Here is a 10,340-nt window from a genome sequence, read left to right on the forward strand (position 1 = left end):
TAAAATGGATAGGGCTCCCCCTCCTCCCCACGAAGGTAATGATTAGAATTGGCAGACGGTTAGACGCAGAAAGCTCAAGCATTCAACTAGGCGGGCGCCAAGTCAACTAATGGGCCATGCCCAAAGATCTCAGCATTGTCGGGAGGAGGGTTTTCTAAAACCTAACCATTTAAATAGCACCATTAATCAGGGTATCATTCCTCTATGGAATTTTTCAAAAAATTTGGCGAAGGATAAGGAAACCATTGGTCGTCATTCTATTTAGAATCGTCAAGATGCAATGGGTGTCAAGCATTTTGAGGTTGACTCATCAAAGAATCCTCCAGCCACTATGAAAGGGCCGGTGGTTGAAATCGACAATCAAACTCTATCTAAGCATCAAAAGCATTGTAAAGAATGTGTTATCTTTGCCTGATGGGAAGGTTTGGGTATTTCGACAATACAAATTGTTGACTGGTTATCTTCATCCTTTAAGGACCAGGTAAGAATCGATTTCCTTCCTGATAATTTCCTTGCAATTGAATGTGGCAACTCGGGTTTGAGAAATAGACTTCTGTTTGGGGATATCTTAACATACAAAGGTTTTAGTTTAGAATGTTGGGAATGGTAGCCCCTTTTTTACCCATCCTGGTTAAAGCCTTTCATGGTAAATAGAGCAATATCAATTGAGAATTTACTAGTAGAACTTCGTAATATTGAAATCTTGAAAATGATAGGCAATAAAATTGGGAAATTCGTAGGTGTTAAAAACATCTCTTAAATTCTCTAACCAGATTCTTATCGTAAACATGGATATCAACATCAAAACTTTAGAAAACATAACGCTAAAATTTGATAACTTCAGTTTAACCCTAGAATTGTCCTTTTATGTTGGCCTCATTGGAGAAGATGTCCCTAAGATATACTCTCATGTGATGACATATCCTAAGTTAGATCATAAGAATTCTGGCGTCTCACTTAAATTCTTGGAAGGAATTGGGGGTTTAACTTTGGAAGGCCTTGAATCTAAAAAGAACCCTAAGCATCATCCCTCTGATCTTACAGAGGACCGATGCTTTAAATCCTTTCCCAAGGACCCCCTCATCAAGAATTCAAGCTCCTTGTTCCTCCCATCTCTAGTAATGGGCATTACACCAATAGTTGACTCCAAGATTAGCGATCTGGATTTAGAAGAAGGTGAGATTAGGGAGCATCCTCTTCAGAAGGATCAGCCAGGTTTAGTAAATAACACAGCCTCTGGATTTTACAGTAACCCGAGGATGATGAGCCCCCCGAGGTCTCCATAAAATGGTAATTTATTCCCCTTTGAGCAATCATTGGAGAAGGAAAGTTGTCCCCCGGTTGGGGTTAAGGAATCTAGGCAAGTTCAACCAACAACTCTAGTTTTAGATAGGAGGGCCAATGAGGGGGCAGAGGAATCTTCCCCACCCTTGAAGAATAACTCTATGGCGAATGCAGAGTCTAAGAATGAACGAGTAGCTAAGGAGATTAATATTATTGCCAATTTTATAGGGGAAGAAGTAGTTAACGACCTAATGGAACAATTTGTGGATGAGGTCTGCGATTCTGAGGAACTGGAGAGACACAGGGAACTCTACGTTAAAAATTTAATGGATAATGCCAGAGTCAATTTGGAAACAGAAGAACTTTGCCTTGGACAATCTGGAAAATGATAACCCAAACATTCTAGGCATTCATATCTCTAAAGAAAGCAAAGACTCTCCCAATTGTGCCAAGCTCGTTAAGAGAAGAGGTAGAAGATCCCTTGCTGAACTCAGAGCCAAGGATGGGGAAGCTAGGGGTCAACCTAAAATCTCATCTCTTTTTAATGTAGGGGAGGGGAATTTCCTCCCCACAGAACCATGAAAATCATATCATGGAATGTTAGGGGCTTGAACGCCCCTAACAAACAGCACATCATAAAGCGTTGTATATCTGAATCAAAACCAAACATAATTTTAATCCAATAAACTAAGATGAACCCATTCGAGATCGACCTATTTGAGAAGAAATAAGGCTTTAGAAAATTGAAGCATTCCCCGGGGCTTCAGGAGGCTTGGCAATCATCTAGGATCCTAGATTCTCCTCGTTTTCACCATTAGAGATAAAACAGAATTGGATAGGTGGAGCAGTAGCATGCTATAACAATAAGTTAAGATTTAATCTGATCAATGTATATGGTCCTATCCAGAATAGGGACAAAGCCCTGGTCTGGTTGGAACTTGAGGCCTTCCTTGGTAATCACCCAAACGAAGTTTGTATCATTGGTGGAGATTTCAATGCCATCACTAAGGTAGAAGACAAAAGGGGAGGCAGTATCAAGCTACCCCTAGCGGATGTGGACTTCAATAACTGGATCAATAGGAATTCTCTACTGGAAATTCAGATGGTAGAGAATGTCTTTACATGGAACAATAGAAGGATAGGTTTTTGCAATATTGTGGAAAAACTTGATAGATTTTTTATCCATGGAGGGCTTTCATAGCTCAACTACACCATGGAAGCAGAGATCCTACCTTTATCTAGCTCTGACCACTTTCCACTTCAACTCAACATCTTGATAGACCACTCTCCTAGAAACTGCCATTTCAAATTCAAAAGCATGTGGTTCAGAGATGACAACATCATCAACCTAATTGAACATTGGTGGAATGATTCAGTTTTCTCAGGCTCAAAAATGTTTATTGTGGCAAACAAGCTGAAGCTTATCAAAAGGAAGATCTTGGAGTGGAATAGGGAGAACTTTGGTAACATCTTTGACAAGAAACTCTTAATAGAAAAGGATCTTAAGGATGTTAACAAGGAAGTTCTGGAGAAGGGGATGAATGAACATCTCTTCCTTAAAGAAAAATCATTACTTTTTTAGTATGAAAAGATTCTGTCAACAGAAGAGATCTTCTGGAGACAAAAATCCAGGGAATCTTGGCTGAAAGATGGGGATCGCAACACCAAGTTTTTCCATAATAGCACCAAGAAAAAGAGATGGGTTAACCGAATCTCCAACACTAAGAATAGCCAAGGAGCCAACCTGGCAGACCCAGTCGATGTTGCCTCAAAAGCTGTAAGGTTCTTTAATGATGTCCTAAACAATACTGATGGCTCCAACCTTAAGGGCCAACTTAATATTATTAACAATCTCCAAAACTCATTAATGAAGAACACAATAAATGCTTGCTTAAGAAATTCTCCGAGGAGGAGGTTAAATCCGCCCTCATGAAGATGAATCCAGATAAGGCCCTAGGCCTAGATGGCTTCCCAACTAGCTTCTTCCAAAAATGTTGGGGTTTTATGGGGCTGAAGATCACAGAGGCCTTAAAGGGTGTCAGAAACTCAGGGAAGATTCTCAAGGAGATCAACAATACTTTCCTAGTTCTGATTCCAAAAAAAGAGAAACCAGACAGCTTCAATGATTATAGGCGGGTGAACTCACAATAATGGTTCCCACTTTTTTGCCACTTTTGACATTGAGATGTACATTTTTAAAATAATCTTCAACTTCCGAGAACTATAACTTTTAAACTATTAAAAATTTGAAGATGATGTAAATTAGTGATTTCTAGCATTTTGTTTGTAGATTCTATATATATTTTTTTCAAATTTTTTTGAAAGATTTTTTAAAAAAATTTCCATCTCCCTCGAAAAGTAGTTTTTTACAACAAACTACATTTTTTAAGAGTGATGTGCCTCCCGAAACGCATAACTTTTTTTCTATAAATGATAAAAACTCAATTCTTTCGAATTTTGGTTTGTAACATCAATATCCAGGGCTTGCATTTGGTTTTATAGTGATATGTTCAATATTTTTCATTTTATAAAGTTTTGAAGTCCGACTAGTCATAATTCAAACATAGGTTTACGTTTGAACACATAACTTGTTCTATATAAATCGAAATTCAATTTTTTTTTTTTGTTAGAAAGAAGACATCAATACCAAGGGCATAGATATTTTTCAAAATATTTTTGAATTAGTTTCTTATTTTTCCCAATGCGTTGAACAGAGAAGTTCATGTTCGGTGAAAAACCAATTTTTAATAAAATTAAAAAATCAAGAACATAATAAATTCAAAATATAACAAAATTATATTCGTTGGAAAGATTGCTTCGAGTACTACCATCTAATATTTTTGGGTTATCAAGATTATTTCATTCGTGTATTGAACCAGAGCTCCGAAGTCATTAATTCTTCAGAACTCTGAAATTTTTTGGGAGAAACTTCTAATTTTGGGGTTTCGATCGAACACATGTTCGATCGGATTGGGTTCGCTCGAACCAAAATGGGTTCGAGCGAACCCCCATTCCCTCGAACCGGCGAGCTAGATTTTGGCACGCATATTTTTGTAACTGTCATGTTCGAGCGAACCCAACAATTTTTAACTGTCGGCTTTCGTTCGAACTCGGGCCGACGCATTTTTTGTTTTTTTTTTCATTTGTGGAATCGTATAAATGTCCATAATTTTTTTTCGCTTTTTATCATTCAAATGATTAAAATAATTCGCATTTTTGGATGAGAGAAGATATTTGAAAATTATTTTGAAGGCGAATAATTTGAAGGTTTTTTGTAAAAGCATGGGGAACAAAAAGAGAAGGCAAAATAAGACTTCAAGGAATTATTCTCCTGAAACGGAAGAAAGATATCGAGAACAAAGAAGACAAAGATATCATGATGCAAGTATGTATTTTTAATTTTATTCCTATTTAATTTAATATGTATTACGTATCAATTAATTAGAATTCAATATTTTTTATCTAATATTTTTAATAGGATTAAAAATAATTTTGTTTTAATTGGAAAACATAATTAATTTGAGATAATACATGTGTATTTGCAAATTTCAATTTCCATCAACTTGCTTGTTGTGTAATGGCATTTTTCTCCTATATAATTAAGTTCATTTATAATAGATAAGACCTATTAAGTCATAAAATTAATAAGACCTATTATGTCATAATTTTTAGGTTCTAAATTATATATATTGAATATTTAATCTACATGTACAAGTAATTTCATGTGATAGGTCCTTTAATATCACATAATATATTTGTCTTAAGGGTAGTTAAGTATATTAATTTTGTGAAATGTTTTTTCAAATGTGGTCATATTGATTTTAATAATAAGGCCTATTAGGACTATTACATTGATTATAGTTCTTAAATGTGACATAAATTTATAACCTATTAAACATGTTGAATAATTTAGGTGAACTATTTATATTCAACTTCACATAGATGCAAAAACATTTCAGATTAGGAGGTCTATTATGCAATAATAGGTCTTAAATATACTCACATGTGACAAATTATAGTCCACTTACATTATGGTCCATAACAAATTAATATGAGGTCACCTAAGTTATCGTAAGCATGCATCAAAATATTTGTACTTTTAATTTTCAAAATTGGAATTTCTAATTTATCAAAATTTTATTTTATGTGTTAAATTAGTGCTCAAAATTAGAGATTGAACTTTAATCCTAACCTGAGAACAAATTGAACTTTAAACCTAAACAGGTAATTTAATTAGAGTTATAACAATAAGGTCCTAAAAGTATTTAAATTTAATAAACTAAATTGAATGGGCTAATTTTAACATGTAAAGCTTTAAGCCAAATTCACCCCTATTCTTAATCCTAATTGAATAATCTCTGATTAATTCAAGAACCTTACACAAACTCTTAAATTATGTGCAGAACGGGCAAATGAACCTGTTGAAGAACACAATATAGTTGATGAACATAGGGAGGAGATTGTCCAAGTTGAACCAATGGAGACCTTTGAAGGAGAGGGGTCAGGCTCCTTACCTCCTACCACTGATATGGATGAGCATATTGTGGATCTAGCTAAACAGGTGAAGAGAAATATTTCTTATAAAAATTTAGATCATTTACTTGAAATGGATGTGGATGAGTTGAAACGTCTCAGTGAAGAACCTAAACATACTAAAAGGAGGTCAATGAATAAAAGTGCAAAAGAAATAATGTCGCATTTCAACAATCTTGATACTACACTAGAAAAAGCTCAATTGTTATCAATTGTACTTACTCATAAAGACTTAATAGATCCAATGAAATTGTTGGGTATAGATACAACAAATCAAAAGAGGAAATCTTCTCAGCTACAAAAATCTATTGTTGATAATGTTAAGAAAGGTTTGGTGAACATTGGTAAAAAATCTCAAAAACTAGATAAGACCATTTCAAGAAGAGTGATGTTGACATCTTTAGTAAATGAAAGATTGCCTCAAAAAAGACAAATCTCTTCACTGTCATCTGAGTTTGGTTTTAGTAGAATGACAATATCTAAATATGTTAAAAGGAGAAAGATTTTGGATGATACTACCTCAGAAGGGAATTGGGCAATTATGTGTAGAGCTCCTCGTTCTGATAGAATTGAAGATGTTGTTAGGAACTTTGTGACAAGTTTTTGGAATGATAATACTCGCCCTTCATCAAATAGTAGAGATGTTATCAAGCAAAGGATTGGTCCTGATCGTTATGATCTCCATGTAAAACATTGGATAGACACAACAAAACATGAATTGTATGTATTGTTTACTAAAACAAACCCTCATATAAAGATTGGGCAAACCATGTTTGAACGGTTAAGGCCATATTATGTGAAGTTAAACAAAGTTTTCGAAACTTGTTGTTGTCGTTATCACATCGAATTTGACTTGTACTATCAGGTGTTTCGAAAGATTAGAGAAGATAATGATGGTTATGAAAATGCTCCTCCTAAATGAACAAGTCAATTCATAGCATCCATCTTATGTGATAAATCAGATGATAATGCAACCGGTCAAATAAATTGCATAAGAGGAATTTGTGGAACATGCGGGGACTTGGCTAAATTGCCTTTGAGAGATGAAGATACTGACATGAGGAAGATGGTAAATTGCAAGAGTTATAAGTACAAAAAAATTGAAACAAAATTTGGAAAGGAATCTACAAGACTAGATTATGTAGACTAGATTATGTAGATTATGTGATGAACTAAGGGGTATGTCGTTCACACTAGGATTTTATAAGGGGTCATATGTGGTTATAGGATTTTATAAGGGGTCATATGTGGGTCTAACCACATATGACCCCTTAGGACACTATATGATCCTAAGGGGAATGTCATATGTACAGTAGGATGTTATAAGGGGTCACGCATGTGTTAATGCATGTTGACCCCTTAGGACCACATACGACCCCTTAAGATAGTATGTGATGGACTAAGGGGTATGTCGTTCACACTAGGATTCTATAAGGGGTCACGCATGTGTTAATGCATGCGTGAGCCCTTGGGACCACATATTCAACCCCTTAGGACACATAGGAAATGTCATATGTATAGTAGGATGTTATTAGGGGTCATATGTGACCTACTAAGGGGTCACGTATGTGTCAATGCATGCGTGGCCCCTTAGGACCACATATGACCCCTTAAGATGCTATGTGATGAACTAAGGGGTATGTCGTTCACACTAGGATTTTATAAGGGGTCATATGTGGTTATAGGATTTTATAAGGGGTCATATGTGGGTCTAACCACATATGACCCCTTAGGACACTATATGATCCTAAGGGGAATGTCATATGTACAGTAGGATGTTATAAGGGGTCACGCATGTGTTAATGCATGTTGACCCCTTAGGACCACATACAACCCCTTAAGATAGTATGTGATGGACTAAGGGGTATGTCGTTCACACTAGGATTCTATAAGGGGTCACGCATGTGTTAATGCATGCGTGAGCCCTTAGGACCACATATTCAACCCCTTAGGACACATAGGAAATGTCATATGTACAGTAGGATGTTATTAGGGGTCATATGTGACCTACTAAGGGGTCACGTATGTGTCAATGCATGCGTGGCCCCTTAGGACCACATATGACCCCTTAAGACGCTATGTGATGAACTAAGGGGTATGTCGTTCACACTAGGATTTTATAAGGGGTCATATGTGGTTATAGGATTTTATAAGGGGTCATATGTGGGTCTAACCACATATGACCCCTTAGGACACCATATGATCCTAAGGGGAATGTCATATGTACAGTAGGATGTTATAAGGGGTCACACATGTGTTAATGCATGTTGACCCCTTAGGACCACATACAACCCCTTAAGATAGTATGTGATGGACTAAGGGGTATGCCGTTCACACTAGGATTCTATAAGGGGTCACGCATGTGTTAATGCATGCGTGAGCCCTTGGGACCACATATTCAACCCCTTAGGACACATAGGAAATGTCATATGTACAGTAGGATGTTATTAGGGGTCATATGTGACCTACTAAGGGGTCACGTATGTGTCAATGCATGCGTGGCCCCTAGGACCACATACGACCCTTAAGACACTATGTGATGAACTAAAGGGTATGTCGTTCACACTAGGATTTTATAAGGGGTCATATGTGGTTATAGGATTTTATAAGGGGTCATATGTGGGTCTAACCACATATGACCCCTTAGGACACTATATGATCCTAAGGGGAATGTCATATGTACAGCAGGATGTTATAAGGGGTCATATGTGACCTACTAAGGGGTCACACATGTGTTAATGCATGCGTGACCCCTTAGGACAACATACGACCCCTTAAGACACTATGTGATGGACTAAGGGGTATGTCGTTCACACTAGGATTTTATAAGGGGTCATATGCAGTTCTAAGGGGTCATGCATATGTTATAACAAATGCATGACCCCTCAGAACCACATATGACCCCTTATGACACTATGTGATCCTAAGGGGAATGTCATATGTATAGTAGGATGTTATAAGGGGTCCTATGTGACCTACTAAGGGGTCACGCATGTGTTAATGCATGCGTGACCCCTTAGGACCACATACAACCCCTTAAGACGCTATGTGATGGGTTTTGGGATATGTCGTTCACACTAGGATTGATTTTATAAAGGGTCATATGCGATTCTAATGGGTCACGCATGTGTTAAGACACTATTTGATGGACTAAGGGGTATGTCATTCACCCTACAATTTTATAAGGGGTCATATGCGATTCTAAGGGGTCCCGCATGTGTTATAACACGTGTGACCCCTTTAGAATTACGTATGACCCCTTAGGACACTAGATGTGATCCTAAAGGGAATGTCATACATGTACACTATTATATTATATGTGATCCTAAAGGGAATGTCATACATGTACACTATTATATTATATGTGATCCTCTATGACCTCCTAAGGGAACGTATAGTGTCATATGTGGTCTTAAGGGGTCATGTTGTGCGTGTAATAGGATGTGAAAATGGGTCACATTGTAGAGGAAATTTATTTTGTCTAATTTGTTTAAATTTGGTATCTAAATTTTCTAATGTTTATTTAAATTAATTTTTTTAATGTTTTTCTTTTTTTGCTAATGTTTTTCTAAGTTCTGATTTACTACAGGGTAGTTTTCTATGTTTTTCATAACAATTTTTTAAAATGTTGAAAAAAATATACATCTATACAATTATGTAATTTTAAAAACAAATTTACACATTTCAATCAAAACATTAAATTATCAAACATTTTTCTAAAATAATGAAAAACAATAAATTATCAAACATTTTTCTAAAATGTTGAAAACCAATAACTATATATAATTATTTAATTAAAAAATTAAATTAACAAATAAATTATTTACAAATTTAATAAAAAAAGACATTATTAAACCAAACAAAGGGTTATTTTGTGCACCTGATATAACAAAGGTCGAAAACTGAAATAGGAAAGATGCTAACTGCTGCAGACAAGGCTCGATGACGTGATGCTGACGAATGGTTCGATCCAACCCCCACCAGACAGAAAAAGTCAAATTTGATAATGACCTTTTAACTGTCATTTTCGATATTTATAAATTTTTTAAAAAAACCCTAACTGCAAAGGGTTCGAGCGAATGGGGGGGTTCGAGCGAACCCATTAAATATTGATATTTTAATGGGTTCGCTCGAACCCAAAATCCGCCCGTTGTTCGATCGAACCCAACTGAACAGTTTGGTTCGCTCGGACTCCCAGGGGTAGTCCGAGCGAACATTTGTGTTTCGCTCGAACATTGTCAAATCCGAAATTCCCACTTTCGCCAAATTCTTTCGTTGGCAAAAATGGGAACCAGCTTTGTGAATTCACCCAGGCCCATAACCCTGTGTAACACCCTTTATAAACTCCTTACCAAAACCTTAGCAACTAGACTTCAGAAACTTCTCCCTCTCATCATTAGCGAAGAACAAATAGGCTTTGTGGCCAACAAATCAATCTATGACGGGGTAATTATAGCCCAGGAAGATATCCACTCAGTCTAGCTTAATAATGCTCCAAGCATGCTAGTCAAATTAGATATGAG

The sequence above is a fragment of the Cryptomeria japonica genome, chromosome 10 (genome assembly GCF_030272615.1).
Source record: "Cryptomeria japonica chromosome 10, Sugi_1.0, whole genome shotgun sequence".
Taxonomy (NCBI): domain Eukaryota; kingdom Viridiplantae; phylum Streptophyta; class Pinopsida; order Cupressales; family Cupressaceae; genus Cryptomeria; species Cryptomeria japonica.